Below are 27,968 nucleotides of genomic sequence, written 5' to 3' on the forward strand. Positions count from 1 at the left end.
TTCAAGATTCATAATTCATAATTGCAACCCTGCTCATGTTAAAAACCATAAACACAGGACTCAGAATAATGTATGTACCATTCAACATAGCGCACTTGGCCTGCATGACATCCGTAATTAAATAGAAATAAAACTTTAGAAATTCAGTACTGAGAATCGCCCAAGTGGGCAACTTAAATACAAATTCATGTCATGACAATCATTTTGATCTCATGCATAGTAAACAGCTATTTATGTGTGCTTTCCTGCCCAAGTGGGCTAGTGTTAAACTGTAATTTCAATAAGAAAAATTATTAAGTAGAAATGTCAAGTAAAATAATGCCCATGTGGGCTAAACCATATGTGCGTGTTGATAAATCAGTTATCGGTTCCAAGTCTGCTCACTGTTTGTCTATTATAGGGTTGATATTCTCATTCAAAACAAATTCTATATAAGCAATCCCTGAAAAAAAGAGAAAAAATAAAACTAATGAATGATGATATACAAGAGAAAAATGACCAGTGATTCAAGATCGGAAAAATTATTATCTTATACGCTTCGTAACTCATGTAAAGGATATAGAAGTTAAAAACAAGTATGGACAAAACATCATGAATACATAAACTTATTTTCTACTTAGTTCAAACAGATCTCCTACTAGACAGAAAATACAGAAAGCTCAATGAAACTATGGTAATGCATTATATCATCCTAAGTGTACTTCCATTTCTTCATCACAATTATGACCATTGGGGACCAATGTTTTATATTGAATAATCATTCTCGACTCCAGTCTTCTCAACTTCTGTACCCGATTGCCCCCCCTCTCATCAAATTTAACAGTGCACAGTACACAATAACTCAATAAGTTCACATTTTGTTTGTGATGACTGTGAAAATGTTGTGCTATCGGGTAAGATTTATCCATGTTAGTAATAGCACGCATGTGCTCTAGCACTCTCAATTTCGCAGGCTTGATGGTACTCCCTATATAGGTTTTATTGCAGGGACAGAATAGAGCATAGACTGCGTGGGCACTGGTGCATGAAGTATGTTCTTGGATAATCAAAGTTTTGGATGTGGGTGACAGTCTTACTTTTTTCAGATTTCGACTGTTTTTGCATGCCTTGCAATTTCTGCAGGTAAAAAAGCCTCGAACCCCTGTGGTTTTGGGTTTCCTAGGGATCACTGCTGTACATAATTGATCTTTTAAAGACCTCGTTTTCCTGAATGAAATTTGGGGGGATTCATTAACATATTCTGCTAAGTCAGAGTCGTTTAATAGCACTGGCCAAAATGTATTGAGACTCTTTCTAAGTAAGCCAGCCTGGCTACTATAGGTAGTTATGAGCCGTGTCTTGTTGTCATTTATGTCTGTGGGTTCATTAGGTCTCGGCTGTAGTAGTGACTCTCTTGAACGTTTTGCAACAGCTTTTTGTGCATCAGAAATAGTTTTAGTGGAATATCCACGTTCAGAAAACCTAGCAATCATGTTCTGTTGTTCAACCAAAAAAGTTTCCTCAGTACTACAATTGCGTCTGGCTCTTAGCAGTTCTCCCAATGGAATACTCCTAATTAGAGAGTTAGGATGACAGCTGCGAGCGTGGAGTATACTGTTCCCTGCTGTCTTTTTCCTAAAAAGAATAGTTTCCAATTTACCATTCTCCACTTTGACACTTAAATCTAAAAATTCCAAGCTCTCTTTAGACCAATTGCTGGTGAAATTAAGGTTAAAAGTATTCTGATTGAGTTCATTCACAAATATATTGGCCTCTTCTTGAGTTCCCCTCCACACCACCAGCACATCATCTATGTACCGCAACCACTTGATAACGTGGCTGCGATACATAGGCGACCTGTATGCCACTGTTTCCTCCCAGTACCCCATATGGAGACCCGCAAAGCTAGGAGCAAAGCAAGTCCCCATAGAGGTCCCGAGGGTCTGTCTGTAGATCTTGTTGTCAAACAAAAAATAATTCTGTCTGAGACATAACTCCATCATGGTAATTAGCATTTTGGTGTGGTAAAGATACGAAACTGATCTTTTGGAAAGAAAGTGCATGCAAGCATCAAGTCCTAATTGGTGAGGGATAGAAGTATATAAACTTGTCACATCGAGTGAAAGAAGAGAAAATTCCTCATCCCACTCCACTGTTCTGATCTTATCTAAGAAATCTCCTGAGTCTTTAACATAGGATGGTAACTGGTGAACAAGGGGCTGTAAAAAATAATCTACATATTGGGACGTACATTCAAAACAACTACCATTGGATGAAACAATAGGTCTACCCGGGGGATGTGATATGCTTTTATGAACTTTGGGGAGGAGGTATAAAGCTGGTAACTTTGGAAATTTGCACAATAAAAATCTATACTCCTCCTCTTCTAGTAGTCCTTCAGTTTTCCATTCCATCAATTGTATTTGGAACAGTTTAATCAAATTTTCGTATTCCATTCGATTACTCCTGCAATAGTTGTTAGTATCCGATAATTGTCTTAGTCCGTCTGCTATGTAATTCTCCCTAGACTGAATCACTATGTTACCACCCTTATCACTAGTTTTAATAACAATAGTGTGGTCTTTTCTCAAATTTTCAATCAGTTTGCATTGGTCTTTGGTAATATTGCTCCATTTTTGATGATATTTCTTGGTTTCAATTTTGTTGAGTTCATTTATCATACATTTTTCAAACACATCAATAGTGTCATTGCGAATTTGTGGTAGGAAGATTGATTTCGGTTTAAAGTTACTCCCGGAACTCATTGTTAATGATACATCAGCATCAACAAGGTCCTGGTATGGGTCATGATTCTCCTCCCATTCACCACTTAGTACATTAAGGGAGTGTGCTAAATTGACCTCAGAGATACTTAAGTGATGTGGTTCATCTCTGGTAGTAACAATACCTGATCCTACTTTGGTCGCATACCACTTTCTTATTTTTAATTTTCTTGTAAAGAAAAATAAGTCAATCTTACTTTGATTGTGATTAAAATTCATAGATAGGCAAAATGCTAGTCCCAAAGATAATAACTCTACCTCAGTGTTGGTCAAAATGTGTTCTGACAAGTTGATCACAGTTTTTCTCTCCATCATTTCAGCTTCATTTGGCCCCTTGTGCGTTTTCCCACTGGGCTTGCAGGATTTCCTCCTGCAGATGTATTTTTGCCTTTTCCTCCTCTGCTGCCTCTTCCTCGCCCTCGATATCCTTGTTGATTGTCTTGCATCAACATTGAGAATTCCATTAAAACGTTGGTTTTTACTCCTGTAAAGTTACTGCCAGTTGAAATGTCACTGCCACTGGTCATTGACTGTAAACCATCTTCAGATATGTTTTCCGATGTGCTTGCCTGTTCTTCAGCTTGTTCATTGGGTTTGGAATGTGACTGCATTGCCGCTCTCATCTTATCGTATTTTTTGGCAAATGTGAGTATCTGCCCTCGTTGATAATCAACCAGATCTCTTTGGAATTTGCTTTGTTTTCTGTTTCTAATATCGATTTCAATTTTATCCAAATTAGCTTCTATTTTGTCCATTTCAGATTTAAATTCATCTTCAGTACACATGTCTTTAAATTCTTTTGTTAAAGCTTCAATTTCCACCTTCAATCTGTCGGTATCTTTAGTGGCAAATTCAATTAACATACGTAACATATTCAATGAGCATTCATGATTGTTTGCTGCCCAACGTGTAACCAATTCAGGGTCGGGGTTTTGGAAGGTTGGGGTAACAAAAATACGTAACCCTCGAGGAACCCTGGACACATCCACGTATTTTTGCAAGGTAGTGGCCTCCCACCACTTATTCTGTTCAAGTTTCAGAGCTTTCCATAGCCTGTCCCTTAGGATCCTCTTTGGAGATTTCGAAGTATTAGCATTCATTATGCTGGATGTATTCGTTACTCTTCCACAGTCCTGGAACATATCACTGGCTGCTTTTGTTTGCCCATTTCTCCCTCCTTTCTGCTGCCATCTTTTGTAGCTGATTCGGCACTATTGTAAATATTCATATGTGCCGCGTATCCACGCTGCGCATTCAATTACACGTAATCTGCGTTAAATGCGCAAGTAACCTGTTTACGGATTTCGGTTGTGAATATAAAGAAGGGTAACCACTAGTATACGGCGCTCACCTTAACACCTCGATGAATCGGTGCAGGACTTTACCGCGTGTAGCATGAGAAACCTTCTATTCACAGGAATCCGTGGGTTGGGTCTTAAAAGTGTCAATTCCATAGAACGTGCAGCCGTCGCTACACTTCGCTTAGACCCCTCCACAACAACAGTGGTCCGTGCTGGGCAGCGAGCCCATCAATTCCAAACAATCATACCAACGTCCACACGATCCAGGGACAGTATGAAGCACGAACTCGAAATAGCGTGTTGTCAAAATTATTTAATCAGCAAGATGGCAACAAACAATAACATTCGACGCGTTTCGGGGCTCCTCCCCCTTGGTCACGAGTAGTAAAAAGAGTAATAGGATGGTGTTACATATACTAAGAATCACATGGTCTTGTGAAACACCAATAAACATAAACAAAATACTAGCGCTTTAGTCAACGCTGTTTTGTGAAAGTTACTGCAATACAGGGATCGAAAATATAAATTCCAAAATATAGTAGAGTGAGGTACAGGAAGGCAGAAAAACAAATGTGTAGAACTCAAAAAGGGGGCAGGGTAGAAGCACCCTGACCCCCTAGGCCTGCTCAGGGGGTCCCACAAGGACCCCTAAGGCAAAAAAAAACCAATTTTTTTTTAAAAAGTCACGGGCGCGTACGTACCCCACGACTTTTAAAAAAAAAATTACATTTTTTTTGCCTTGGGGGTCCTTGTAGGACCCCCTGAGAAGGCCTAGGGGGTCAGGGTGCTTCTACTCTGGCCCCTTTGTGAGTTTCACACCTTTGTTTCACTGCTTTCTTGTGCCTTGGTTCTAACAAGGCACAAGATGGCTGCCAACACTTCCTGGTTTGGAGTGTTGACAGACAGTGGCAGCCAATCAGCATGCCTTCCCGAGAAAGCTGCATGGTCCTTGGCTGTCAACACTTCTAACCAGGAGGTGTTGGCATCCATCTTGCGCTAGTATTGACAGACAGTGACAGCCAATCAGCATGCCTTCCCGAGAAAGCTGCATGCTCATTGGGTGTCAACACTTCTAACCAGGAAGTGTTGGCATCCATCTTGGGTCTTAGTATACTGAGGCACAAGAAAGCAGAAAAACAAACGTGTAGAACACAAAAAGGGGGCAGGGTAGAAACACCCTGACCCCCTAGGGCTGCTCAGGTGGTCCCACTAGGATATTAATATATTTAAACGTTATCTGCTAATAGAATTAGCATTTAAAAAACCTTTGAAATTCACTGAAAAAAACAAAAATTTTCAGGCCTTATATAGTTAGTAATTAGCATTAAAAAAACATTTGAATATATAAAAACTTTATCCGCTAATAGAATTAGAATTTAAAAAACCTTGCGAATTCACTGAAAAAAACCATAGGTTTCAGGCCTTATATAGTTAGGAATTAGCATTAAAAAAAACTTTGAAATTCACTGAAAAAACCATAGGTTTCAGGCCTTATATAGTTAGGAATTAGCATTAAAAAAACCTTGCACATTCACTGAAAAAACCATAGGTTTCAGGCCTTATATAGTTAGGAATTAGCATTTAAAAAACCTTTGAAATTCACTGAAAAAACATAGGTTTCAGGCGTTATATAGTTAGGAATTAGCTTTTAAAAAACCTTTGAAATTCACTGAAAAAACATAGGTTTCAGGCGTTATATAGTTAGGAATTAGCTTTTAAAAAACCTTTGAAATTCACTCAAAAAACCATAAGTTTTAGGGGTGTTATAGTTAGCTGGACATTTCACTCATACAAAACCATTGAAATTGCTCCTATATAGTTAGTTGTACTAACTATATTTCGCGCACCCGCAATCCACTGCTGATGATGTCACATATTAGATCATTCATGACATGGTCAGTGACATCACTGATGACATCTCAAATGACATCACTGATGACATCATCCACGTGACAATCACATACACCTTTTCATACACATTTACAATTTTTCATCACTCTTTGTAAAATACAGAGTATCATATTTGAATCCATTGTCACAGCAATACAAGTATCTAAAAATCCACTCAGTGATTCATAGATGTATACACACATCTAATCACTTACCTATGGATTCACTCATACATGCTGTCAATGAACAATAGAACACTATCAAAAATACTTATACACCTATATCGACATTAAACAACAGCACGCATCCTATTCACATATGAAGTCATCCTACTCACTTATGCAAACAATGGATCATACTTACATATTTACTTAGCAAAACACTTATACAAACACCACTTCTATTCATTTAGATAGTAAGTCATACTTAGTGAATTATAAAATCATTATTACACGTATACAGTTATCTATACAGTCACTCACACAATCATTGAGTTTTATGTATACTTATTTATATACAACAACTGCACATACACTGCCTTTTATTTTTCTAGTTTGTTGGAAGTGTACCATTGAGAAATATATTTGCTCATCACCACACCCATAAAGAGATTCACTCACGCAAACTGTTAGAACATGTAGTTTTAACTTCATATATCTACTGAATCAACTATTCACACATCTTTGGACAGTCACACACACCCCACCGAACCACACACACTTTCACACTCCCATACAATACTCAGTTAACTAATCAATAACTAATTCAGACTTTCACATAGCTAGTAACCAACTGGAGAATCAGTTTACACAACAACTGACAAAGTGATACAGATATTCACACAGTTTAGTCACTATCCACTATATTTAGTGAGACATTATAAATTGGTCAAGTAAACAGTCAATTACACTGCTACTAAATCCTCCATCCAAATATTTATTCATATATATCCACTCATTCATCAATGCAAATTGCTATATATAGAATGCATATTTAAATAACGAAGCAAACCACATTCACTGGATGATGTCATCAGTGATGTCATCAGTGATGTCATTTGAGATGTCATCAGTGATGTCACTGACCATGTCATGAATGATCTAATATGTGACATCATCAGCAGTGGATTGCGGGTGCGCGAAATATAGTTAGTACAACTAACTATATAGGAGCAAAGGTAGTTATAGTTAGGACCTAGTTTCCATAGGAAATCCACAACATTCTATTTGGAATAACTTTTGCGCCGGTGGACGAATCTTCGCGAATTTCTCAAAGAAGATGGCCCGCTCTGCTCCTTCCCTGAAAGTTTTGGGGGGATTTGTCAAGTGGGGGCTGAGAAAAAAGGGGGGTCCCAAAACGTGTTTTCCCCATGTTATTTTCCATAGGACGATTAGACACAGCTACAGCCCGAACTGCTGAACGGAATTACAAGAAATTTGGCAAAATGGTAAAGTCTGATTCGCAGATCGCGTTTTTGCTTAAATGGTGTAAATCCCTCCAGTAGTTCCTGAGAAAATCAAAAGAATAAAATATATATCTAGCATTCCGAGCACGAGCTGCATGCTGATTGGCTTTCAACTGTCTGTCAACATTCCAAACCAGAAATTGTTGGCAGCCATCTTGGGACCAATATACATGATAGTGATCCAGGAAATATGTCATAGCTACACTACCTAACTCTACAATATTCACAATTAATCATAAATCATTCACAAGGCCCATAAACTATTCATGACATATTTTGAGCAACTGAATCATGTGGCCTAATTAATAAATCTTATTCACAAACTATATATACATTTATAGACAACTATAGTATGCCGACTTTACCATAGTTTTATAATTTTTCATTTAATTAAGCCACACAGGCGATAAGATCAGCTGATGGTAACCAAGTTCTTTAAATAACAAGGCCAGTTTGTGTTTTCAAAAAACTTATTTATTAACTATTTATTCAAAGAAAAGTGCATTTTATTAGAATCTTTTTATTTAAGCGGCATGGTTTGAGGAATTGCAAATTAGTTAAACAGTTATCAAGCAAAATCAAATAGCATTTTTAAAGAAGAATAAACAGTGTTTCCATCACCTAAACCCTATTTCCCTATTTAAAACTCACTACACTTAAAATAATTTGTAAAGTCTTTTAGCCCTAACAAATCTTACGTGCTCCAAAAGAAGTCCGTCAGCACGTCACGCCCATCTGGATTTGGAAAGCGAGAAGCGCCCTCCTTCCAAAGAGGTCAGTTTTTATACCTTTCCTAACTAACTAATCTAAGTAAAAGTATACTTTTCTCATTTGAGCAAAACGCTGATTGGCTGTCAAGTGACAGACCACATTAGATCATCACATTTTTGAAGCCCAGTTCCGACTCTTTCTTAGAGTCTATTGTCCCTTATTCCTGTGTCACGTAGATTCCTTCAGCTTGCAACATTTAAAATACTTGTCCGTGACTTCCTTAGCTTGTCAGTCTCTCTGCCGGTTCCTGACCTTGGTCAAGCCGACCAAGGCACGAAAAGTTCATCTTATTTAATCAAGTTTGTATTTTTCTTCCTTTTTCAAACACAGCAGAAATTTTCCACACTGGGCTCTTGCTTTCACTGAGCAAAATTTTGCCAACTGCATAACAAGACGTACTAGGCCTCAAGCCTCTTTCTTTGCAACTAGTATATAAACAAACACAAAAGAATAATTAATGCAAGAATTAGAAGTCATTCTGTTACCCACCCACCTTTGCTAAATTATTAACCCATTAATCTATATTACCTAGCAGAAGCAAATAAAGCAACAAAACAGACTTGTGCAACATTTAAAACGAAAGACAAAACATGAGCACACAGAAATAAGCACATGCCATTATTTAAACAGCCGCATTTAATTCTGACATCACAATAGACACTGATTATTTTATTATTTCTCACATGCAAGCACTTTGCACATAATGCACATGTATGAGCACATATATTAGTTTCCCACGTGTGTGTTGATCTGCAAATTTATTCTAGGTTGGTTAGTATTCTTCACTGCACACATTATTAATATTTTTTATTGTTAATGGAAGTTTAACTTTGCGAGTTGAAATAAATATATTTCTAAATCTCGCTCCATCAACTCCCTCATCTGGTGATTTTAAAATCACCAAACCACACCCAAAATTTAGCAAAATGTTATCTCATAGATGAACATATTTGGTTTTCACTGTGTTAGTACTTCTAAAGACTTGTCTCATCAGTTTGTCTGCTATTCTCATATTGAGTTCTACGAAACTCTTCCAGTTCTATCTCTTTCTCTTGTTCCTTTCTAATCTTGTATATTCTCTTCTTTTCCCTCAGGTATTTCTTTCTTTTGTGTAACATGCAACTGATCTTCAACAACAGTATTACAAAAACTATAACTAATAAAGGTGTTAATATTTTGCCAAGAATTGAACCACCAATCTCTTGAAACCAGGTTTTGATTGCTTGAAATCTTTTGGACAGACGTTCTGAAAAATCATCTTCTTCTAAGGGAACAATATCTGAATGCATCTCAGTGATATTTTTAATATACATCTCAATACCCTGACTCTTATCAGGGATATAAGTACAGCAGTGCTGGACATGTAAAATGCCACAGACTCCTGCTTCTTTTGCTAGCAGAATGTCTAAAGCAAGACGATTTTGCATTACCATAGACCGAATAGCAATGACCTCAGTATCCACTAATTGGAAGCCACCAGCTGTGTCAGTTGACAATCTGTCAACAATCGTGGACAATTTTCTGATTCTCCCTGCATTCAAGGTTATACCTACTAGAGGTATCACTGCTTCAAAGATATCTCCTAAAATTTCTGAGAAACTTTCTCTTTTATATCTGTTCAAATGTTTGCTGATTTCAAATGAACCATCTGCATTTCTGTCAATATGAAATATTTTTGGAAAAACTAATCCTACAAAACATGGCCCATACCAGTGATCAGGGAGGTTATAATAAGCTTTATCTCCACAAACAAAATAAATTCCAGGAAAAATTGGGTCTTTGCCACCTTTGAATCCCCAACCCCCCATGATTTGATAAGTGTCCTCACAATGACTCGCACCCACAAAATAGTTATCAAATAAAGTATTATCTCTCCTAATACAAAATTTTCCACTAATTGGTTTATCTATGTGAATAGCAATATTTTCAAAAGATTTGCCATTTAGCTTTTCGTCTTCTTTCTGCCAGAACTTGGATTTGGTCTGTTTAAGCATTTCATTTCTTTTATAAATCGCTCTTCTCTCCTCAACTAAATTTAGGAAAGACTTTTCCTCATTTCTCAATTTACATGTCAAATTATTTCTAAAAGCATACTCATAGGTAAGTTCATTCATCACGATAAAGAATTCCCTCATCTGTTTGGCTTGCTTGTGTTTATTCAAGCTTTTCTCAATTTTCAGGTTTGCAAAAATCTCATCATAGTTAGAATAGTAATATTCGAAACGACCAGTTTGATAAAACAGACTAGCTATCACACTGCAGGTTATGCCATAAGTAAGAGGAAGCATATTATAGGTAACTCCCTCTGAAACAGAAGCAGGCAATTTCACACAAACGTAGCAGTCTTTCACCTCCATGACCTTTACATATTCAGCCAGGAGTCTTGAAAAAGTATTGCTAGAAAAATCACCAACAGATCTATCCTGATGAATCTCAGGATTATGATCAATAACTCTGTTAGTTCTGCCTGTTGCACTATGTTTATCTTGTTTAACAGAAGCTTCGCTTGTCATATTGACTTTGTACATCTCTTTGTCAATTCCAAAAGGGAAAATGACATCTAGAACTAACCAAAGCAAGATTATTAAGACTACACAAATCAAAGACATCTTACACCATCTCTTAAAGATGGAACATCTTGAACTATTATTTACAAAAACGTAAGGCATTTTCACCAAGTTTGTAAAGAAAACAAAAACAAAAATTTAAAAATGTCTAATTTACTAAAATTCTAATACCCCCCTTTTTAAATTCTTTTTTTTATTTTTATAAAATCCTCAACTTTCTAACAGCTTTTCTTCGACCTTATGTCACAATTGTTTTCCAACTAACACAATTTCTTCGACCTTGTGTCACCTAACACAATTTCTTCAGCCTTATGCCAAAAACAAAAACCCAAAATTTTAACAGAAAATACTTCAATCGTTGTCACTATTGTCATCTACCTCTTCCTGACTGCTACTGTTAATCTCCACTACAGGTGGTATTATAATATAAGTCCATTCAGTTGACTTATATTTCTGGTTTGGTTTTAAAATTCTTTTTGCCCTTCTATTAATGACCTCTATTTTCTTTCCTGGTTCAGCTTTCTTCTCAGGATCCTTTTGACTTGATATCTCGTTGATCTGTTCTTTTGATCTATGTACCAACTTGAATTTCTAGCCTTCATTTTCTTCTGGCCAATTATCACCTTTTCTTGATAATTTCTTCTTTGGCTCAGTTACATTACACTCTGTTCTCCAAGCTCTTTTTCTGAATTTTCTTATTTGAGAATCTTCATCACTCTCATCAGTTTCACTGTCAGAAATTTGAATTCTAGATTCAGGTACTTCTTTACACGGCAGCTTCACTCCGTTAGGAACTTCATCCTTATAACTGGTACTCGGTAATTCGTCTTCTTCTTCTTATTCAATTACCTTCAACTTCCCAGATTCAGGATTCCTGTTCCTGCTTTCAGAGCCTCTTTTCTGCTTTTCAATACTCTCCTGATCTTGATTCACAACTTCATTAGACTCTTCTTCAGCTTCTTTTTCTAGCAGATCTTCATCATTTTCTGAGTCTAATGTCACAACTTCCAAATCTTTTTCATTCAAGGCTTGTTCACCATTCAAACTCTCCCGATGTCGACCTTCCTGTCGATCTTCAGGATCTGGATTTCTTTCAGGTTCTTCTTCAGAATCTGAATCGGCAGTGGTGTCACTTTCTTCATCAGAATTTTCAGGTGTAGGAACACGAATTGTATGACTTGCATGTATCCACCGCTTTAGACCTTTGCACTTCACTGCATTTGTTGTGACGAGAATAACCTGTCTTGCTTTCTGCCACCTGGGTACTAGACAGTTTCTTCTTCGATGTACTTTTGTTCTGACCCAGTCGCCTGGTAACAGATCATGTGATTGCTCTTTTTCTCTTGTTTGTACTTCAGTTCCCACCTGATTAGACACAGAAGTCACGACATCAGACAATTTCCTACAATACTCCAAAATGACGCTATCATTAATAGTCATCAATTTCCCTACAGGAATAAAAGCTTGTCTCATGACTCTGCCCATGACAATCTCATGTGGACTTAAACCTGCCTTTTTATCAGGTGTACTTCTCAGAGTCATCAGAACAAGTGGAAGGGCATCTGTCCACTTCATACCTGTAGCTAGACACATTTTTCCAATTCTGTTCTTTATAGTACCATTTACTTGCTCCATAACACCTGAAGCTTCTGGTCTATAAGCACCATGGAGCTTCTGTTCTATGTTTAAAGCTTCACAAATCAGTTTTAACAATCTGTTTTCAAAATGCCTTCCACAATCACTTTCCACAGTCACCGGGAAACCGTACCTTGGTATAATCTCCCTTAAAAGCAATTTTGCGACAGTGATTGAATCATTGTGATGTGTGGGAAATGCTTCAACCCATCTTGAAAACAAACAGATTATTACAAGAACATATTGCAGTTTATTATGAGGTGGCATTTCAATGAAATCCATTTGTAGCCTGGTAAAAGGACCACCCTCCCGTCCTATGGTTCCCATGCTCACAACTGTTTTTCTGTTGGGGTTCATTTGTTGGCAAACCAAACACCGTTGACAGAGAGACTCTGCAATAATTCTGAACTTTGGATTAAACCAAATCTCTCTGAAAAGTCTGATCATAGAATCTCTTCCAATATGTGCCTGACCATGATACATCCTAGCCATGTCAGCAATCATGCTATTTGGTAAAACTGTTCTGCCATCTTTGTAAGTCCAAACTCCATCCTCATCTCGCTGCCTACATTCTGCTTTCAACCATGTATTTTTCTCCTCATCACTTGCTTCATCCTGTAGATCTTTAATTCCCTGCCATGTTTCAACTACTGATGTTAGCATAAGTGAATTCAAAATATGTTCATCATTCTTTTCCCGATTAATTGCAAAATTGTTTCTCGCCCAGTATTTAGCCATCTCATCTGCATAGGCATTTCCTTTTGTAATGAAATCCTCACCTTTCTTGTGTGCTGAACATTTTACGACAGCAATCTTTTCTGGTAATTGATTGCCATCAATTAATCTTTTAATCAAATTTGCATTTCTGATGGGAGTACCTGCAGAAGTTAAATAACCTCTTTGGGACCAAAGCTGTCCATAATCATGCACAACTCCGTATCCGTACTGGCTGTCAGTTATTATGGTGATTTTCAAATTAATTGCGTTTTCACAAGCACGAATCAAAGCAATCAATTCCGCTACTTGAGCTGAACGAACTCCTTCAAGACATGATGCTTCAATCACCGTAGCAACCGTACAGACAGAATATGCTGCTCTCAAGAAACCCTCTTCTGTTCTTAGACAAGAGCCATCAACAAAGTAGAAAAAGTCTGATATAGGCAAAGGAACATCTTTAATATCCTGCCTAGGCTTTGTGCAGTATTCCAAAACATCCAAACACTCATGATCAATGTCATTTTCATTTCTGATTTCAGTTTCTGTACCATCAGGCAATAGTGTAGAAGGGTTCAAATTAACACACCTTGCTATTGAAACATTATTCGATCCTAGAATAATCTTTTCATATTTGGTAAGTCTGTTACTTGTAAGGTGCTGGGTTTTACTTCTGGTAAGCAGAATTTCAACTGAATGAGGTACATAAACTTTTACAGGAAATCCCATGATGATTCCTTCACTTTGCTCAAGACTCACACTAGTTGCAGCTACTGCTTTTAAGCAGCCTGGTAATGCTTTTGCAACAGGATCAAGTACTGCTGAGAAGTATGCAATCGGTTTTCTCAGCTTTACGTGTCTCTGAATTAACACAGACAATGCACATCCTTCTCTTTTACTGCAGTACAGCTCAAAATTCTTGTCGTAATCTGGCATGCCTAAAGCAGGTGCTTCACATAGGCTCCTTTTTAGCTTCTCAAAAGCTTCTATTTCAATTTCTGTAAGAACAATAGGATCTTTTATATCTGATTTTGTCAGTCGCTGTAGTGGTTTCGCAATTACCGAAAATCCACTAATCCATTGACGACAATAGCCAACCATCCCTAGAAACATTCTGACCTGTCTCTGTGCCCAAGGTATTTTACCTCCTGTTTGCAAAACTGTAATTTTGCAGGTGACACTTTATGTCCTTCATCTGCCAAGTGATTCAAAAGAGTAATCGTATCTGTGACACAATGATCTCGTGTTTTTGCTGCAACCAGTAAATCATCAATATACTGGACCAATGTCGATTTTCCTGGAAAATTTAAATTCTCCAAAGATTTCTTTAACAGCTGATTAAAGATAGAAGGACTTTCTGTATACCCTTGAGGAATACGACACCATGCTAGTGTGCGACCTTGGAATCTGAACGCAAAGATTTGCTGGCTATCTGGATGCAATGGAACAGTAAAGAACGCATTGCAAAGGTCAATGACAGTGTACCATTCTGCATCATGCGGAATTTGGTAAAGAATTACTGCCGGATTTGGAACAACTGGACAACATGGAACAACTATCTGGTTAACCCTTCTCAGATCTTGAACTATTCTGTACGTTCCGTTAGGCTTTTTGATCCCCATAATCGGTGAATTACAAGGACTGCTTTCAATTTCTTTTAGAACACCTTGTTTTATGAATTTTACAATTACAGGAATGACACCTTCAATTGTTTCAGTTTTCATTTTGTACTGAGGAATGTTTGAGTATTCAATTCCTTGTTTCACTGTGATTTTTACAGGATCAACATGTCTCATCAAGCCCATCTCACTCCCTGTCAAATCCCAAATTTCATTTTTGACTGTCTTTTTCAATTCTTCTGGGAGATTATCTTTTTCAAATACAGGAAATAATTTACTTTCCTCTGCTTCAACCATCAACATTGTTAATTTGTAAAGCCCATCTTCCTCAAAAGTCTGTAGCTCAATACCTTCCTGTGAGCAATATATTTTGCAGTTCATCTTGCATAGGATGTCTCTTCCTAGCAAGTTTACAGGACTGTTATTGCAAACTACAAACCTGTGTTTGTCTTTGAATTTGCCACTTTCTACCTTTACAGGCTCTGTCAAATCTGTTTTAGTTTGCTGATTAGCTACGCCAACTACTTGGATGGTGTCACCAGAGAGAGGCAGGTTTTCAATTTCCACTGATCTAACAGTAGAACGGGTATCACCAGTGTCCACAAGAAAAGTGATTTCTTCATCATTCACTTTACCATTTACAAATGGACCAGACTGGTCAACCTCAAGAGTGGCTCCAAGTACACACTCTTCCTCCTCTCTCAGGCACCGTCATAAGTAATCTTCTGAATCACTTCCTCCATTTTCTGTCATCAAAAACTGTCCAGAAACATTTGGCACATTCACTCTTTTTGGTCTTATTACCTGATCACCTCCGCTGAATCCTGTTTCCGAATTAAACCTTTGACCACCTCCACAGTTAGGGAGAGGAGGCTGTGGAATTTGACTCTGCTGATTTGCTAACTGTCGCTGTAGCTGTTGCTGCAGATTCAACTCATTTAGTTGTCGCTGTAGCTGTTGCTGCAGATTCAACTCATTCTGCATCTGTGGATTTAATGATGCATTTTTAAAATTTCTGGGCGGATTTTTACACACACGCTTCCAGTGTCCAATTTCGCCACAATTAAAACAAGGCAATTTCTGTTTCAGTTCTTCAACATTAACATTAAATTTTGGCTTGTTATAATTTCCTTTAAAATTTCCTTGACTCTGATTTTGATTAAAATTTACATTTTTATTCTCTAAGCTTGCAATCTGTTGTTCAGCTACCTTCACCTGTGCCCACATTGCCTTTTCCTTTAATTTCTTCTGTCTGGCTTCAATTTCATCACTGCAATATTTTGCTTTTCTCAATATGTCATCAACTGAGTTAGATTGCCAACCAACAATATTATTTCTAATCATCTCACCAATTTCAGATCTAAGACCATAAACGAATCTGTAAATAAAGTGACTCATGTCCTTTTCATTTAATTTTTCATGGCCACTATACTGTTTGAAAACCAACAGTAATCTTTCATAAAATGAATGTACAGATTCTTTTGGCTCTTGATTTGTTCTGTCAATTTTAACCCAATCAACTTCTTTTGGAGGAATCTTTCCTTTCAACCAGTAAATTACTTTGTCATATAATTCCATGACTTCTGATGATGGAGCACCTCTCGCAGCATCTCGAGTTGGTTCTACTTTTGGCCAACTTACAGCAATTTTACATTCTGTCCAAAGATCGGATGGGACAACAATGTCAAAGAATCCATCAAGATCAATCCACAGAACTTTTGACACTTTAATGAACCTTTCCACCTGACAATACCATTCCACAGGCTTTTCTCTCAGCCGAGGTAAATCATTTGTAAACAACAAAATGTCTTGTCTAGACCAGGCAACATGAACATAACCACCACCTGCAATTTCTCTCATTGGATATTGATTAGTCATCTTTTCTCTTTTTTCTTCTTCCTTCTTTTTGGTCCACTTCACTCTCCACTTACTCAAATCACCCAATTTTTTAATGTACACAATCAAATCTTTTATATGCATAACTCTTCCCATTGTATTGAAGTTATCAATATCTTTTTCAGTGAATTCCAATCTGTAATGTTTTCCCAAATTCTTTTGTCTGCTCAAATCAATTTCTAATTCTGCAGCTAGTTCTTCTAATTGATCATATTTGTTTTTCGTTTTCCACTGTACACTTTTACAAATGAACAACAGTTCATCATCTTGATAATGCTTCAAACTGTCAGGACCAATTGTACCAATAATCAATTCCTCCAAATCTGCTTTTAGTCTAGCAACATCAAGCTTTGAGGATAAATCTGATTTATCAACACTCTTTTCTGGAGATTCAATGTCTGATTCTGCACCCATTGGTGTTCTGCATGATGAATTTGGATTAAATGTTAAATCAGGCATCTTTGTTTTTTCTCGATGTATTTCAGATAATTCTGAGTAAAATATTTCAGCCACCTTTTGAATTTCTGAATTTAATGGAATTGTTAAACCTGGCTGTTTAATTTCTCCTTGATCAAAAACAGGTTGAACAGGACCAATCGTTACTGGAACTGTTAATGCTTCCATGCCTTTCGTTAATTGTCGAATTAATTCTTCCTTCCGTAAATATTCTGAAGTATTTGGAGCTTCCTCATCTATACCAGCACCCATTAAACTTCAGGATGGAATCTCATTTCTTGAAACTGGAGTTTCAGGTAATATTCGACTTTCACCAAATACACTCGAATTATTTCTCGTCTCTAATCTTATAGGAGTTTTAAAAGAATCAGAATTATTCGGATATAATTTGGGTGTTTCTTCATTTAATGGAGGTGCACTTGGTGTGGTTCCTGTAGAAACCATCGGGGTAGACCATGTACAAGCTGGTTTTAAAGGAGTCTGTTTTTTATTTGTCATATACATTTCTTCTAAAACTGGATCTTCTAAATCACTTTCTTCAATATTATTTTTCTTTTGAGTATTCTTTTGACCTGGTATTTCAGTAATCATTTCTCTCACTGGGTATAGACCATCACACATGTCTGCCTGTCTCCATCGACGCATTCTATCTTCATGAGTTTCTCGTTTAAAATGTGATGATTTTGGAGGTCTTTTTATACCACTGCTTTCTCGTTGTAATTCAAACATCTCATCCTCCCATTCAACTAAAGCTTCAAATTGAGTAGGTCTAGGTCTCGGCACAAGAGCCATCATCTTTTCTCTCAAATTTTTTAAAATTCTCATATTAAATGAACCATCTTCCGGCCAAGCTAAAACACCGTCATTTTTGGTATAGTCCATCCATACATCAAACCAAAGGCATGTATGATAACCATATTCACCTTCCATATAAGCTGCAAGTGGTTTGTACTTATGAAGTAACTTTCCACCTCGCGTTTCTATATTCTTATCAGGTGAAAGTAAATTTTTCAATTTCTGAAGCAATGTAAGCTTCTTCTCTTTTTTGTAATAATAACTCATGTTTTAATCTTTTTCCGTTTAAACTGGGACGATAGTAAATTTTTCTTAGCTGTTCCGCTAATTCAGCCAATCCGTGCGCGAAACACACCAACAAGCCAATCAGGTTAAGCTACGTCACCACCTTACTCAACCAATAGAATTGCTATTTTTCAGAAGAGCCAATCAGTTAACAGCTCTTCAGAATCACGTGAGCCAATCAGTGCGCTAGCTGTGACGTATGTTAACCAATCACAGCTCGAACCTGTGACGTACACAGCCGCTGCAGCTTCTCGTGTCTCACTCCTAGCGCTCACCCCTCCTTCACAAAAACTTTTCACAGCGCCATTTTAAGAAAACTTTCTCGATCAATTTCAATTAATAACAACAAAAAAACAAAAACATTTGTCTGTTTCTCTAAATAAAGTGACAGCTTTTACAAACATACAAGTATTCTTTTGCGTGGAATAGACAACGCTATTCTCACAGAATATACATTCGTTGATAAAGTATGACTACTCTACCCCTCAATCAGGTAATAATGAACTCGTTTCTCTCTGAATGTACAAAAAGTAGCATTTCAAAGTTTGACTCGAACAGAATTATAAAATCATTCACACACTTTCAAACGGAAAGTTTCACTAACACATATACATGAAATCTTGGCAGGACTTTAAGCAGCCATAGAAATCCACATTTGCCAATAAGAATAGACAACGCTATCTTACCCTTCACTCAAGTTTAGATAAATTCTACTACTCTTTTCACAGTGAGTTTTAAACAGGCTCTTTGTCCCTATACTCGAATGCTACGATTTCATAGACAATCCTTACTATACAATTTACCTAGCACACCTATAATCCCTAAACTTGTGTTGTACGCCCACAACACTAGTGATAACAATACCACTATTTTGAAACAGAACAAATGTACTGTGTAACTTCACTTCTCGTTACACCACTCAAATGCCGCGGCAAGCTAGGAATTTTTTACACTGCTTGAAAAATCCTTTCGACTACATATAACGGTTTGAACAAACTTAACACATGTTAAACATCAATCCTATTTAATTACCATATAGCATAACGGTTACCATAGCAACCATATCCTCTGCTACCAAGGAAATTGATCCAGCGCCCTGTAGGAAATATGTCATAGCTACACTACCTAACTCTACAATATTCACAATTAATCATAAATCATTCACAAGGCCCATAAACTATTCATGGCATATTTTGAGCAACTGAATCATGTGGCCTAATTAATAAATCTTATTCACAAACTATATATACATTTATAGACAACTATAGTATGCCGACATTACCATAGTTTTATAATTTTTCATTTAATTAAGCCACACAGGCGATAAGATCAGCTGATGGTAACCAAGTTCTTTAAATAACAAGGCCAGCTTGTGTTTTCAAAAAACTTATTTATTAACTATTTATTCAAAGAAAAGTGCATTTTATTAGAATCTTTTTATTTAAGCGGCATGGTTTGAGGAATTGCAAATTAGTTAAACAGTTATCAAGCAAAATCAAATAGCATTTTTAAAGAAGAATAAACAGTTTTTCCATCACCTAAACCCTATTTCCCTGTTTAAAACTCACTACACTTAAAATAATTTGTAAAGTCTTTTAGCCCTAACAAATCTTACGTGCTCCAAAAGAAGTTCGTCAGCACGTCACGCCCATCTGGATTTGGAAAGCGAGAAGCGCCCTCCTTCCAAAGAGGTCAGTTTTTATACCTTTCCTAACTAACTAATCTAAGTAAAAGTATACTTTTCTCATTTGAGCAAAACGCTGATTGGCTGTCAAGTGACAGACCACATTAGATCATCACATTTTCGAAGCCCAGTTCCGACTCTTTCTTAGAATCTATTGTCCCTTATTCTCGTGTCACGTAGATTCCTTCAGCTTGCAACATTTAAAATACTTGTGGGTGACTTCCTTAGCTTGTCAGTCTCTCTGCCGGTTCCTGACCTTGGTCAAGCCGACCAAGGCACGAAAAGTTCATCTTATTTAATCAAGTTTGTATTTTTCTTCCTTTTTCAAACACAGCAGAAATTTTCCACACTGAGCTCTTGCTTTCACTGAGCAGAATTTTGCCAACTGCATAACAAGACGTACTAGGCCTCAAGCCTCTTTCTTTGCAACTAGTATATAAACAAACACAAAAGAATAATTAATGCAAGAATTAGAAGTCATTCTGTTACCCACCCACCTTTGCTAAATTATTAACCCATTAATCTATATTACCTAGCAGAAGCAAATAAAGCAACAAAACAGACTTGTGCAACATTTAAAACGAAAGACAAAACATGAGCACACAGAAATAAGCACATGCCATTATTTAAACAGCCGCATTTAATTCTGACATCACAATAGACACTGATTATTTTATTATTTCTCACATGCAAGCACTTTGCACATAATGCACATGTATGTGCACATATATTAGTTTCCCACGTGTGTGTTGATCTACAAATTTATTTTAGGTTGGTTAGTATTCTTCACTGCACACATTATTAATATTTTTTATTGTTAATGGAAGTTTAACTTTGCGAGCTGAAATAAATATATTTCTAAATCTCGCTCCATCAATAGCACCTCATTAAAAAGCATTGCAGTTAATAGCAGGTTTTAAGACTTTAGTTACATTATAAATCATTTGTTGATAGTACCATACTAATTTTAGGAATTGTGGTGTGTTCTAAGGTGATTTTACCATGTGAAAAAGCCTTCTGCTAGGATATCATGAATCATGTTTTAGAGAAAACTATTTTCTCATGCTTTTCCCACAGAGGTTTGGAAGGTGATCTATAAGCTAAACTGAGAGCATATTTTCTGTAAATTCACATTATCTTTCTCAGTCATGTGAGAATGAAGTCTGACATTCTCAGTAAAACATGTACATCCAACAAGAGCAGAGACTGTCAGTTGATTCCTTTGTGTTCTACTGCAGCTTCCCAGAGTGTTCTAAAGAACAACTAGAGCGCTAACAGTCCTACTTATGACAAACGTATGGCACACCTGAAGCCACCTTGATTGGAATAAGGTGGTAACTCTTAAAACATTTAATTTAAAAAGGAACAACATGAGGGGGTTCATTTTGCCATAGAAAGTATGATCAGTGCTGCAGAAAGAAAAATTAGGGCACATTTTGAGTGACTTTTCAAATCCTCTTCTACTTCATTAAGAAATTCTGACATGCAGACTGAAACATGCACTTTCAATACCAGCAGCAGACTTCCCTGGTGAGCAGTAGCTTTACTACAGTGATCTAATAAGCAACTAGAGTGCTAACATTCTGAATTTATGGCAAATGTGTGACACATCTGAATGCCTCCTTGATGGAATCAAAGTAAAAAACTGAAAGTATTTCCTACTGAGGAGACTGTAGTAAATGAGGAAATTAGGAAACTTCATAACAAATACGTCTCCCAAGATGGCCACCAGAGACAAAAGAGCCCAAATGTAGCACAAATATCACCCAGATGTAGCCCAAATATAGCCTAATGACAGAATGCCCCAGAGTGTTCTAAAGAACAACTAGAACGCTAACAGTCTTACTTATGACAAAAGTATGGCACACCTGAAGCCATCTTGATTGGAATAAAGTGGTAACACTTACAACATTTAATTTTCAAAGGAACAAAATGAGGGGGTTCATTTTGCCACAGAAATTATGATTAGTGCTGCAGAAAGAAAAATTAGGGAACACTTTGACTTCCCAAATCCTCTTCTAATTCATTAAAAAATTCTGACATGCAGACTGAAAGATGCACTTTGAATACCAGCAGCTGACTTCCCTGGTGAGCAGTATCTTTACTACAGTGATCTAATGAGCAACTATAGTGCTAACATTCCGAATTTATGGCAAATGTGTGACACATCTGAATGTCTTCTTGATGGTACCAAAGTAAGCAAGCATTGAAAATGCAATAGGTTTCGCCCTCGTTTAAGTTAAAGCAATTCTGATTGTAATTAGGTGGCTTTTTAGCTTTGCTTGTATTAGTGTTTTTCAAACTTTCATGTATATACCATGCATTTGTATGCGTATATGTATATGTATGCATGCATTTATATTTGTATTTATATAAATATGCATTTTATATATATGTTTATATATGTATGTATATATATATATATATATATATTACCTACTGGCGGTCGCCAGTAGGTATATATAGTTAGGATTTTTTCTCTATGGGATTTTTGAAAATTCTATGTCTAATAACTTTGGCGTTTGTGGACGGAATTGGCTGAAATTTTCAGGAAAATTGAACATTTTGTTTCTGAGCAGCCACTGAAAATTTGGGGGGGGGTTTGTCAAGGGGGGGCCGAGAAAAAAGGGGGGTCCCAAAACGCGTTTTTCCCATGTTAATTTCCATAGGGCGGTTGGCCTCATTTTTAGCCCGAACGGCTGAATGGATTTGCACGAAACTTGGCAAAATTGTAGGGACTGTTAGCCCGATGTGCCTTTGCTAGGTCTCAATATATGTGCTCCAGTGGATTTTGAGAAATTAACGTTCAAAAAAAGATATATATCTGTGACAGCGCTCCGGGTAGCGCTCCGGTTCGCGTACTTGACGCGTAACGGAACTTCGCGAAGCGAAGCTGATTGGCTCTCCGGTGTCTGTCAACATTCTAAACAGTCCGGAGCGGCCGCCATCTTGTCTCTCGGTAGGATCGAGAGACAAGAGGAGGCCAAAACAAAGGGGGAAATGACCATAAGGGGGTATAGTAGATCCTCCCTGACCCCCTAGGTTTGATGTGGAGGCTTTAAAAGGGCCCCGCGGGGCAAAAAAAAAAAGATTTTTTTTTTCGTGGGGTGCGCCCGGTACGCGTAACGGAAAGCGGACTGGGGAGCGTACTGCAAGGAAACAAGAATGATTGACTTTTAACTTATTGTATGTTTATAGACTTTTTTTTTTTTTTTTTTTTTCTGCTGAGTGACGTCTCGGCCTATCTCCACGGGATGCAGTCCCTACCATCTCGGCGTTTAAGCCCAGGGGGACCGGTAGTGTGGGAGAGATAACGTCTGTTAACGTTCGATTCGAAGGAAATCAGGAAGTGTTGATAAACATTGTCTGCGCCATCTTGCCTTTTTTCAAATGCCACACTTTTGTCGTGCACGGCAGCCATTTTAGATGCCTTGACCAGACCCACTCTCTGCACGCTGTCGATCCTTAGCATGGCTCCCCACCCTCGCAAGCATCTCCCCCAGGCACTGGTCACCCCCGCTCTCTGTCTTATGCATGGGCAATAAACCTCCCCCCATCTGCGCTGCTCTTCCTTGAGAATCACACCCTGTGCCCGCCCGACACCTCCCTTTCGCCCTATTCACTACCGCACCCTCTGACACTCCTCTTCCTCTGTGTCCGATTGTCCAGGCCGGTCCCAGGCTATCACCTAGCCCTGCAGATGTAGTTTATGGCCCCAGCTGTAAAGAATCACCCCTCTTCAAAGGAGTTACAGTAGATCAAGGCCCTCACCCGATATGATCCGTCACACCACACGCGTTCCTACTATCTGAAAACCATCCTGTATTGTGATTGGGGAGGGGACCGAGCCTGAAGCGGAAGATTCCAGGGATGCCTCTTTGTACATCAAAGTTTTTACAATTATGTGTCACATTAAAAATATATAGCACTCCAACAAAGTAGTAGGATTATAAAACTTTAATAACTTATAAATATATACAACGCAACAAAAACAGTAAATACATGTAAACATTTTTTTGAAAAAAGAAGCAACAATGGTCAGTAGCTGTGTTTTGTGCGAATAGTCCCAAGGCAGCACAACGTGCTGAGTTCTGAACGGCACCCAGGTGATGTTACCTGGGTGCCGCACTGGTTTTTGGTATCCTACAATGCAGCTCCGAAAAACGGCGTGGGGAGTCCCGGGGGGTGCGGGGGGAGGCCTCGTCAGTAGCGGTCTGTTGTGCGAATAGTCCCAAGGCAGCAGAACGCGCTGAGATGTGGATGGCACCCAGGTGATGTCCAGTAAGTTGCCGCACTGGTTTTGGTATCCTACAATGCTGCTCCGAATAACGGCGTGGGGCGCCCCGGGGGGGGGGGGGGTGAGGCGGCGTGAACGGGCCTCCCCAGGTGGAGGCTCGTCTGCTGTAGTGGGGCGCCCCTTTACCGTTTCAGTTGCCATTCCGCCCGCTTTTGGTACACTGTGCCAAAATCCGCCATTCAGCTGAGTTGTGCCCACTCTTGCGGTGCAGCGATAGGCGGCTGCCACAGGACTCTCAAAATGGCGGCAGGCTCTTTCCTTTTTGGGACTGGTCCACTGAAATGGCCCTGGGACACCTTGGAACTCGGACGCTTGTCTGCTAGGTCTTGGACCCCATTCTCGAAAGCGTCGCCTCAGCCTTGAAGATTCTACAAAAGTCTTGGGGGCCCCCGACTCCTGCAGGCTTCCGGTGGGGAGCGGCTGCCATGATTGCTCGCGGAATGACCACGACGGAGCCACGAGATGGTGGTGCTTTCATGCTGACGCCAGCTTCAGTCTGAAACATCCAGAAACATGGTGGGGCTTTCATCGTTTGGGAAAAAAAAATTTCTAATCCAATGAAAAGTGTTATTTTTAGGTCATATGATCAAGCCTTCCATCATTAGGAAACCAAAAGTAAAATGAACCAATGAAAAGTTTTATAAACAAGTCACATGACCTGTTATGCGGCATAGGGCTATCAAAAGCGTAGAAAATCTGTTGGCACGTGAGGCGGCGTCAGTAGCGGACCGATGTGCGAATAGGCCGAAGGCAGCACAACGCGCCAAGATCCGGATGGCACCGAGGTGGTGTCCAGCAAGTTGCCGCACTGGTGTGGCCATCCTACAATGCTGCGCCGAAAGTCGGCGTGGGGCGCCCCGTTGGCCTGTGAGTTCGCGTCAGTCAGTGGGGGCTGTTTGAGGATCTGACTGCATTGGAAAGCAATGTGATGCTGTGCGTCGCCCCCAAGATGGAGGTTCCTCGGCTGCAGTGGGGCGCCCCTTGGTGTTTCACTCGCTATGCAGCTGAGTTGCGTGTGAGGCGGCGTTAGTAGCGGACCGATGTGCGAATAGGCCAAAGGCAGCACAACGCGCCAAGATCCGGATGGCACCGAGGTGGTGTCCAGCAAGTTGCCGCACTGGTGTGGCCATCCTACAATGCTGCGCCGAAAGTCGGCGTGGGGCGCCCCGTTGGCCTGTGAGTTCGCGTCAGTCAGTGGGGGCTGTTTGAGGATCTGACTGCATTGGAAAGCAATGTGATGCTGTGCGTCGCCCCCAAGATGGAGGTTCCTCGGCTGCAGTGGGGCGCCCCTTGGTGTTTCACTCGCTATGCAGCTGAGTTGCATGCGCACTTGTGGCGAATAGGCCGAAGGCAGCACAACGCGCCGAGATCTGGATGGCACCGAGGTGGTGTCCAGCAAGTTGCCGCACTGGTGTGGCCATCCTACAATGCTGCGCCGAAAGTCGGCGTGGGGTGCCCCGTTGGCCTGTGAGGTGGCGTCAGTAGCGGACCGATGTGTGAATAGGCCGGAACCAGCACAAGGCGCCAAGATCCGGATGGCACCGAGGTGGTGTCATAGTTGAGAGTTCTGAGCAGCGCTTGTAACACTGTCTGAAGCTTATTTGCACCTGCTGCAGCTTCACTATTGCCCTGGTGTGGCCTAAGATCGCCCATGACATAGGCGGCCGCCTCCCGGGGTCCGGCGGAACTTTTTTCCTTTTCCTTTGTGCATCTTGTCCCACAATCCGTTTGACCTGAAGACACGACCAGGTCCCTGAATGTGTGCAGGGGGACGCTATTGATTGAATCAAAATGGCGGCTTCACACAAAGCTGACTCAAGCGTTGCTGCTGATGCTATACAGACAAAAACTGGTTTTCAGTTTGTACATTCTTCAGGATTTTTCCATACAAGGCTGGTTGAGAGTTTGTAGAACAATGGCTTCAGATTTTCAACATACTACTCTTCAACATTCTTCCTAAATGTAACGATGTGAGACTCACTAGGAGAACGGTGTAGTGAGGGCCACAAACGGCTGTTTATCTTTCCTTTCAAAATGCTGCCAACAATATTTTCGGAATGGAAGACACCACAAGGCGCTGAGATTCGGTTGGCACCGAGGTGGTGTCCAGCAAGTTGCCGCACTGGTGTGGCCATCCTACAATGCTGCGCCGAAAGTCAGCGTGGGGTGCCCGAAGGGGGGGGGAGGCGGCGCAAACGAGCCTCTCCCGCTTCTCCATGTGGAGGCACTTCATCTGCAGTGGGGCGCCGAGATCCGGATGGCACCGAGGTGGTGTCTAGCAAGTTGCCGCACTGGTGTGGCCATCCTACAATGCTGCGCCGAAAGACGGCGTGGGGTGCCCGAAGGGGGGTGGGGAGGCGGCGCACACGAGCCTCTCCCGCCTCTCCAGGTTGAGGCACTTCATCTGCAGTGGAGCGCCGTCTAGCTGAGTTTCGCCCGCTCTTGCTGCTACAGCGACAGGCGGCTGCAACAGGACTCTCAAAATGGCGGCCTGTTCTTTGGATTTGGGCCTGGTCCACTAAAATGGCCCTGGGACACCTTAGAACTCGGACGCTCGAATTGTTTTTCCTTTCCTCTACATGCAAAAAAGGTAAATGCCCGGTACGTTACCTGCCTCATCTGCCACGATGTACTCTCCAGAGGAACCGAAAAAAAATATAGTTACGGTAATTATACCATGCATCGTCATATGGAGAGGTGGCACCGATTAATTATAGTGCTGCACAAAAGAGAGATTTGGAGGACAACCCCCGACCTGCCAGTATATTCACCAAAGAAGTGGCACTGACAGCATCAGAGGCAAGGGAAACGGTCCCAAATATTCAGAAGAACTTTGGAAAGATTAAAATGACATGTTTAAGTTGTGGCAAATTAATTTCATGTGGACAGATGAGTGTTACTCTAATAAATACAGCATATGAACATCATCATAGTCGATGGTTGGTGGAGACATTTTGACTATATCCTGGACCTGCCCGTCCTCGCCCAAAATGGCGCCGGAATAAATGGGACTCGTAACTCCTTGTTGTGTACTGGTTGCACAACCTTGATATCACGAGATACGTATGCAGTTTTGAAGCACATGGCGGGCGGGGACGAGAATTGATTGAATATTTCGACATCCATATTGATATTAAGTTCTGATGTGTTATTGATTACTGTACTATTGAAAGTTCGAATTAACGTCACCCATGGTACTTGCCCGCAAATGTATATCTAGATTATTTTATTGTAACTGGCCCTGTCGTATTTTAATTATAAAATGTACGTCCACCGATTCCGCAACTGTTAGACACCTTAGTTCTTGCAACCTAATGGCCCGCCCGTTACGTTCCTCTACAGTGTAAATGTCTCCTCATCATATACGATTACAGTTTGCTCCGTGGCCGGCCCACGTGGTTATAGGCCCGTATTTGTATACTGACATTTTCACAATAAAGGTTTTTAAAAGAAAACATGGTAGTAGTATTTACATTGGTAAAGTTTTTAATAATAGTCACTGTTTTCGAATCAGTAAAAGGCAAGTGAAATAAAGCAGTCCAATTACATGAAGGGTAAAAGGTATAATACGCAGGAACGCAGTAAAGATAAATGGTCAAGGGCTGTTGTGTTTTCTACTCCTGCAACATAAAGTGATCGATAAGAATCTGATATTCAGGCGTATCGGCGACTAAGACAGCAGGCCGAGCCTCTTTTGCTCAACGGCTCCGTCATGGGACGAAGAAACGCCCTTTTTCTCGAAAAAGGAATATATTTTACTTGCAGGACAGTTGTAAATTTTCCGGGAAAGTACATTAGCCTGGAACATTATAACATATATGTTTAAGAAAA

The 27,968-nt window shown here is 39.5% G+C and overlaps 1 long non-coding RNA gene across 1 annotated transcript in view; it reads right to left on the minus strand.

Moving 5' to 3' along the window:
* Positions 1-380: 380 nt before the first annotated feature.
* Positions 381-27,968, minus strand: part of LOC144771593 (uncharacterized) — a 257,156-nt gene continuing 229,568 nt past the window's right edge. The window contains exon 3 of the long non-coding RNA XR_013599378.1: positions 381-442. This is a non-coding gene — a long non-coding RNA (uncharacterized LOC144771593). The remainder of the gene's footprint in view (positions 443-27,968) is intronic.

The sequence above is a fragment of the Lissotriton helveticus genome, chromosome 8, assembly GCF_964261635.1.
Source record: "Lissotriton helveticus chromosome 8, aLisHel1.1, whole genome shotgun sequence".
NCBI lineage: Eukaryota > Metazoa > Chordata > Amphibia > Caudata > Salamandridae > Lissotriton > Lissotriton helveticus.